The 7,109-nt window shown below is 47.8% G+C and overlaps 1 protein-coding gene across 2 annotated transcripts in view; it reads left to right on the top strand.

The window, feature by feature from the left end:
• The first annotated feature begins 882 nt into the window (after positions 1-882).
• The window catches only part of AP1G1 (adaptor related protein complex 1 subunit gamma 1), a 62,562-nt gene continuing 56,335 nt past the window's right edge, over positions 883-7,109 (top strand). Inside the window, exon 1 of one of the 2 annotated variants that reach the window (XM_040982412.1) lies at positions 883-1,202. The gene's annotated coding sequence lies outside the window, so the exon portion shown is untranslated. The remainder of the gene's footprint in view (positions 1,203-7,109) is intronic. The other variant, XM_040982413.1, reaches the window with a different exon arrangement.

Below are 7,109 nucleotides of genomic sequence, written 5' to 3'. Positions count from 1 at the left end.
GAGAGAGATCTCCTATTAGCTGATTTACTCTCCAAATACCAGCAACAGCCAGGGCTATGGAAAGCCAAGGTCAGGGATTGGGTAAGTAACAGCCTGGTGCCAGGAATGCACCTGAGTCTTTCAAGCAGGTGTCAGGAGCCCCAAACACTAGAGCCACCATCTCCGTGCGGCCTCCCAGGATGTGTTAGCAGGACGGCTGGATGGAAGGTGCTGGCACATGGCAGGGATGTGCCGAGGCAGGATTTAGCTTGCTGGCCAAGGTAGGTCATCTATCCTTAAAATGGACCAAGATATCAGGGCACTATGTCCATGTCTATGGAAAAGATTCATTTCCAATGGTAATAATTATTTCTCAGGCCACTACTCGTGGGTTTTGTTTGGCTCAGGAAAGATCGTTCTGGAAGGACTTTTAACGACCATTAGTCCAAATATTTCCCCTCCCCCCCCTCTTTTTTTTTTAACATACGTGCAAACACGTCCTGGAGACTACACAAGCGACTTATGCAACGCACAAGCCAAGGGCAATACTGTGGAATCTTTCCTGTGTCAACCTCGAACTCGTTTCACATTTTGTTGCACAGTTACCATAAAACCATAGCTCCCAAGACCACTTGACGCATGTTTCTAAAGGCTAGGCAAAGTGTCAAGGGTGACAGGGAAGAGCTTCGGCTCCACCTGCCTCGGCTGCTTTCCCTAGCCCCACCCTCTTCAGGTGGCCTCACGCTTCCTGGTAGCCTATCCCCCGCCCCTCCCCAAGGAAGCGGAACCAATGTCCGCCAGGAGCGGGGTCGGCCGGCTCTTTCTCGCTCACACCCATCGCAGCGGTGACTCGGCAGCAGCGTCTCGCGTCATCAGTGACAGCCCCGACTCCTGCTACGCTCTGCGTCGCTCTGCCCGGCGCAGTCGCCTCCTCCTTGGCAAATAGTCCTCGGCGGGGTCCGAGTTCTTGGGTCATCCGAGTAGGGAGGCCCCGAGAAGTTGCCGTCAGGGGACGCGGGATCGGCCGGGAAAGGGGGCGAGGGACCTAAGTGTTGTGCGAGAGCGTGGGAAGTTTGTTAAAAAAACTCCCTTCCTCCCGAGGATCCCTCCGCCTGCGGGAGCGGTGGTGAGGCCGAGGGAGCCGCCATTTTGGATGTTCGGTTCCTGCTGCCACTGCCGCCGCCGCCCCCGAAGCTGCTGCTTTCCTTCGAGGTTTCGGGCCGGTGAGTGTCACTCGCGGCGCTGGGAGCGTCTCGCTGCTCGGGCCCTGGCGCTGCCGCGAGCGCACGGCCGGGAGCTTGCTGTCAGTCCCAGGGGTCCGCTGTGGGGCTGTGGGGTGTGTGTGTGTGTGTGTGTGTGTTGGGGGTGAGCAGAGACCACCGAGGCTGGGGCCCCGAGCCCCCCGGGGTCGCTCCCCCGACTTGCTGGGGGCTTGACCCCCCGAGGCCGCAGCCCGGGAGCAGCGGCGCGCGGCCCCGGCGGCCTTCCGTGAGGTGGCCTTGCTGCCCGGCGGGTGCGGGCCTCCTGGAACCCATTGACTTTTTTTTTTTTTCCCCCTTCTGGCTGCGATCTGTCTTGGAGAGCGCATTCCGGACGCCCAGGCATTTAGCGGTGCGGGCCCCACCCCCGCGTGTCTTCTCTCGAGCCACGTTATCGGGCGATGTGGTGTGTGTGGAGACCCGGGGTCAGGTCGTGGAAGAACTCTGAGCGGTTCCCCCCCAACCCCCCAAGGCTCTGTTCAAATGCTTGCCTGCCGCTGCAGTGCCGTCCTCCAAGTGCCGGACATTGGCCTCGCCTGCCTCTCAATCTTGCAACCAACTTCCTCCCTTCCCAATCTCCCCTTTCCCCCCCGAAATGTATTAGGATTATTGTTTAATGTTGAAGAAGTCACTCCGCTGAAACCCTGCTCTGACAACTCCCGAGGCTGCGGGCGTCAGTCTGTAGCGCTCGTCCTGGTCTGTGGGTTGGATCGGGACTGGGTTAGGGGAGATCCTTGCACCCCCCCATCCTACCCCACCCCGTGGCCAGAGCAGACTTTTGGGGGACTGGGGCTGTCATGGACTTTCTCCTTTGTGGCACACTTTCTTTTTTTTTTTTTTTTCCTTTTCTTGGCACTTGGCGACTCTGGCATGTCTGTCTTGATAGTGCCCTATCGCGGAGCAGGTAATCTGTGCAAAGTATGAATCTGACGGAGGCAGGGAGTAGAGTAACTTCTTTGGGCGCGTGCAGGGATTAATGAGAGACGTGAGGGTTTGTAGCGAAGGTCTTTGCTGACTGGTTCTAAAAGTACTTCTTGTGTTGGATTTGTTTTTCTTCCTTTTCTCCCCTGGGGATAGGTGATTTTTTTTTTTTTTTGTATCGGTCCTTGTAATGGCTTCAGACTATATACAACTTTTTGGTTTGAGAAAATAAGGGCATGCCAGGTGTCTGTTTGCTTGTGTGAACAGAGAGTAGTTCACGCGAATTCACCGATTATTTCCTACATTTAAAATTGGGCGAGTGAATCACCCCATTTTATTTCAGCCTGGTTTTTTCACATCTGCAAAAGAGGAATCACATATTTGAGGGAGGTCACAGTCTAGTGACTGCTGAAATTAAAATTTGTGACTTGAACTTAACCGCATCTTTTAATACTTCTGAGCCACAGAGAGATGCGTTGTTCTCACCGGTTATTGAGATAAATTCCCGCACAAGTCGCGTGACAACTCGGTGTTTCCAGTATAGACTTTGTGTTCTTTGTTTTTTAAAGAGATTTTTCAAAAATACATTAACTAGTGGTTCTGTGCACGTGTGTTCGTCGGAATCTGTGGGGTCTCTCTTGGTTTAAGGGAACTGTCAGCCACTAAGCACCAGTGCGTGTTCAGTCATTTGCCGAGTAGCCCCCTTGTCGTTGCTGCTGTAGTGTGTTTCTGGTTAAACTTTTCCAATTGGAAGACTGGGGGAGCCTGGAGTGCTGTTAAACTCAGTTCCTTTCATATTGTATGAATTTGCATTTAAACTGCTCATTCTTTTTTTTTTAATTATTATTATTTGTTTTTAATTTTAGATGATGTTAACATTGTCAGAGTGGGATGCACCAGGGTTAGGAAAAAGTGCGTGTGATTGTTGCTTCTAAATGTTCTATTTCTCCTGCTTGCTTCCAGGGGAAGCTGCTCCTTCCTGAGTGGTTTGTATTTACAGGGCAAAAGTGTTTCTTTTGCATTAACACTTTGTTGTCAAAGTATTGTTCAGTTTAGGGTTAGTTGATCAGCACCTGCACCAGTGTCAGCTTTGTTTAGGATTATTGGGAACTGCGCTTGAAATGAGCAGTGTTGAAAAGGTGCGTTCCGTTTTCTTGTGGTAACAGTTGTTTGCTCTTTGGTCTGTTTGACAGCAGTTCTGATTCGGCATATTTTAAGAATGAAATTAACAAGTACAGAAATTATTAGTAGTGCCCTGGCGATATTTTGCCCCCCAGTATTTACTTTAAAAGTGAGTTTTAAAATTTGTTGGCATAAAAACCCACTTTTTTTGTATTTATGAAAACTGTGCAAGTATAATAAGTTGAGTATTTTGTAAAAGATTATTTTTAATTAAAACATTGAATTGGGTATCTACATAGCAAAACACATTTTTGTAGTGCCTAATCCTCTTACCTGCATGTGATGAGGATTTTTGAATTTTGTGTGTGTAGCAGGACTTAACTGATCTCAGAGCCTTAAAACTCTTACTTAGATTAAGCTTCAGGAAAAATTAAAAAATACTACTTTTCTTCAAGTTTCAACTTGTTTAGCAGTTTTAAGCGTTTGTGTATATATATATGTGTATATATATATATTCTTTAAAAGTTCATTTTTATTTGAAAGGCAGATTTTACAGAGAGGGGCCTTCCATTCACTGGTTCATTTCCCAAATTGCTGCAATAGCCAGAGCTAAGCCAGTCTGAAGCCAGGGGCTTCTTACTGGTTTCCGTGTGGGTGCTGGGTCCCAAGGACATAAGCCATCCTCTGCCACTTTCCCAGGCCGCAAGCAGGTAACTGGATTGAAGGTGGAGCAGCTGGAACAGGAGCTGGCGTCCATAGGCCAGTGCCACAGATGGAGGGCTATGATGGTATGCCACTGACTGACACCATAGTGCTTAATTTTTTTTTAAAGATTTGTTTTTTTTTTTCTTTTGAGGAGTTAGAGATCTTCATTTGTTAGTTTGTTCCCCAAATGGCCACAGTGACTTAGGGATAGGCCAGGTCCAGCCAGGAAGTAAGAACTCCATAAAACAGGTTAAAACATGGGTGGCAGGGGTTCAGGTGTTTGGGCCGTACACCTCTGCCTTCCCAGGAATGTCAGCGGTGAGCAGGTTTGGAAGTGGAGCAGCTAGGACTTGAACCTGTGTTCTTATGGGATGCAGGCATTGTAGGTGTTGATGTAACCCACTGTGCCACAGTGCCACAGTGCCTGCTTGTAATCAAATGTTCATTGGCTTGTGAGTCGTTTTCAGTTCTTATTTGGCTTTCATCTCTTAATTTTATTCAGTTTCTTTTACAGGATAATACTTAAAAATAGAAAGGAATTTTAATATTAAGCGAACACAGGCAAAGATACTACAGAAAGTTCATGGGTAAAATGGGATTGAAAGATTTTGTTGTTGAAAAACAAAATGAAACTCATGGGTACTTTTTTCCCTCTTTTTAAAGACTGATTTATTTTTATCGGAAAATCAGATATACAGAGAGAAGGAGAGAGAGAAATATTTCTGTCCACTGATTCACTCCCCAGTTGGCTGCAGCAGCCGGAGCTGCGCCTATCCGAAGCTAGGAACCTGGAGCTTCTTCTGGATCTCCTGTGCAGGTGCAGGGTCCCAAGGCTTTGGGCCATCCTGGACTGGTTTCCCAGGCCACAGGCAGGGAGCTGGAAGGGAAATGCAGCAGCCGGGACTCGATTAGATGCCCATATGGGATGCTGGTGCATGCAAGACAGGGATTCAGCGACTAGGCTATTGTGCTGGGCCCAGAATTTTACTTTTAATTTAAATTAACATTTTTAGGGCCCGTCATCATAGCGTAGTGGTTGAAGTCCTTGCCTTGAATGCACTGGGATCTCATGTGGGTGCTGGTTCTTTTTTAAAAATTAATTTTTTTTAGAATTGTTGTTTTGGTTTTTCCTGACATTGGCAGAGAGTTGGATCAGAAGTAAAGCAGCCAGGACACGAACCCGTACTTGTAGGGGAAGCTAGGAGCTGCAGTTGGAGGCTTAACCCACATAGCAGCTCCGTATCAGCTCTTAAGCGAATGTACTCCTCTGTTTATAAGATTTATGGTTAAAACTAAGACTTACAGAGTGGCTGATGTATACTGTTTCATTATCAGAGCTTACTCTTGTAAATGATTATACAACTCAAAAGTAATTGTTCCATTAGTGCTTTTACAGCTCAAGTTAGTCAAATTCTTTTCTAAGCTTCCGTATGGCGAAACTGTAGTTTCAAGTTGAAGAAAAGAGGTTGGTTTTAATTTCCCTTTTTTTTTTTTAAGATTTATTTTTTATTATTTTTTCATTGGAAAGGTGGATATACAGAGAGGAGAGACAGAGAGGAAGATCTTCCATCCGATGATTCACTCCCCAAGTGAGCACAACGGGCCGATACTATGCCGATCCGAAGCCAGGAGCCTCTTCCGGGTCTCCCACGCGGGTGCAGGGTCCCAAAGCTTTGGGCCGTCCTCGACTGCTTTCCCAGGCCACAAGCAGGGAGCTGGAAGGGAAGCGGGGCTGCCGGGATAGAACCGGTGCCCATATGGGATCCCGGGTGTGCAAGGCCAGGACTTTAACCACTGTGCCACCGCTCCCGGCCCTTAATTTCCTTTTTAAAAGGTCGTTATAGCGACTGGCGTTGTGGTACAGTATGTTAAGCCGCCAGTAGCAGAGGCAGGAATCCATATGGGCACTGGTTCAAGTCTCAGCTGCTCCACTTCTCTGCTAATGGTCTAGGAAAACAGCAGAGGATGACCCAAGTCCTTGGGCTCCTCACCCACGTGGGAGACCGGGAGGAAACTCCTGGCGGTCCTGGCTCTGTCTGGGTACAGCTCCCTGCCTTTGCAGCCATTTGTGGAGTGAACCAGTGAATGGAAGATGGATTGATGTAGCACTGACTTTAAAATAATTAATCTAATTTTTAAAAAGTTTCATTAGGCTTGATTTCTCTTTTTTTTTTTCTTTAAAAGATTGTTTTATTTATTTGAGAGGCAGAGTTACACAGAGAAGGACAGAGAGAGAGAGAGAGAGAGAGAATCTTCCCTTAACTGATTCATGATTCACTCCTTAGCCTGAGTGCACTGGCCAGCTCAGCTCCGGCCGTTGTGTTCACTTGGTGAGGGAGCCAGTGGACGTAAGAGCTTTCTGTCTTTCCTTCTCTCTAAGGATCCAGGGACGAGGCATTCCTCTGCTGCTTTCCCAGGTACATTAGCCTGGAGCCGGTTTGGAGTAGAACAGCCAGACTTAAACTGGCAGTTGTAAGGGATGCCGGTGCTGCAGGCTGAGGTGCGGCCTGCTGTCCTGCGGCACCTGTCCCCCTGATCGTATGTATTGTGTTGAATTGTGTTTTTTTCTACTAGTGAGAAGATGGGCTGTGTAGATCCTTTATTTTGTTTTTCAATAATGAAATCTTAATAAGTGGTATTAATTAAAGTAGAATGAGGAGGCCCCAGGACAATGACACTCGATATCTAGATCCTCTCCTAGTGAATACCGGGATCCCATGTGGGCACTGGTTCATGTCCTGGCTGCTTCACTTCCCATCCAGCTCCCTGCTTGTGGCCTGGGAAAGCAGTCGGGCAAGCCCCAAAGTCTTGGTGCCCTGTACCTGCTTGGGAGACTGGGAAGAACGCCTGGCTCCTGGCCTCAGATTGGTCAGCTCTGGCCATACCTGCTATTTAGGGAATGAGGCAGCAGATGGAAGATCTTTGCGTTTCTCCTGTCTGTAGATCTGATCTGCCCTTCCAGTTGAAAAAGAAAGAAAGTAGAATGAGGAAATGCTTTGATATTGCTAGCGTTTATGAATTTTGTTTAACACTGACCCTTTTGCCATTGCGCTACTGTTGTATATTTTTTATTCTCCTTGTTGTGCCCATTCCAGGAATGTGCTTCTTGCTTCCACCGAGTGA

Source organism: Ochotona curzoniae, unplaced genomic scaffold (genome assembly GCF_017591425.1).
Source record: "Ochotona curzoniae isolate NIBS_2020 unplaced genomic scaffold, NIBS_Ocur_1.0 contig_3622, whole genome shotgun sequence".
NCBI lineage: Eukaryota > Metazoa > Chordata > Mammalia > Lagomorpha > Ochotonidae > Ochotona > Ochotona curzoniae.
Note: the sequence above shows the minus strand (reverse complement) of the source record. Positions and strands in the feature narration are given on the sequence as shown.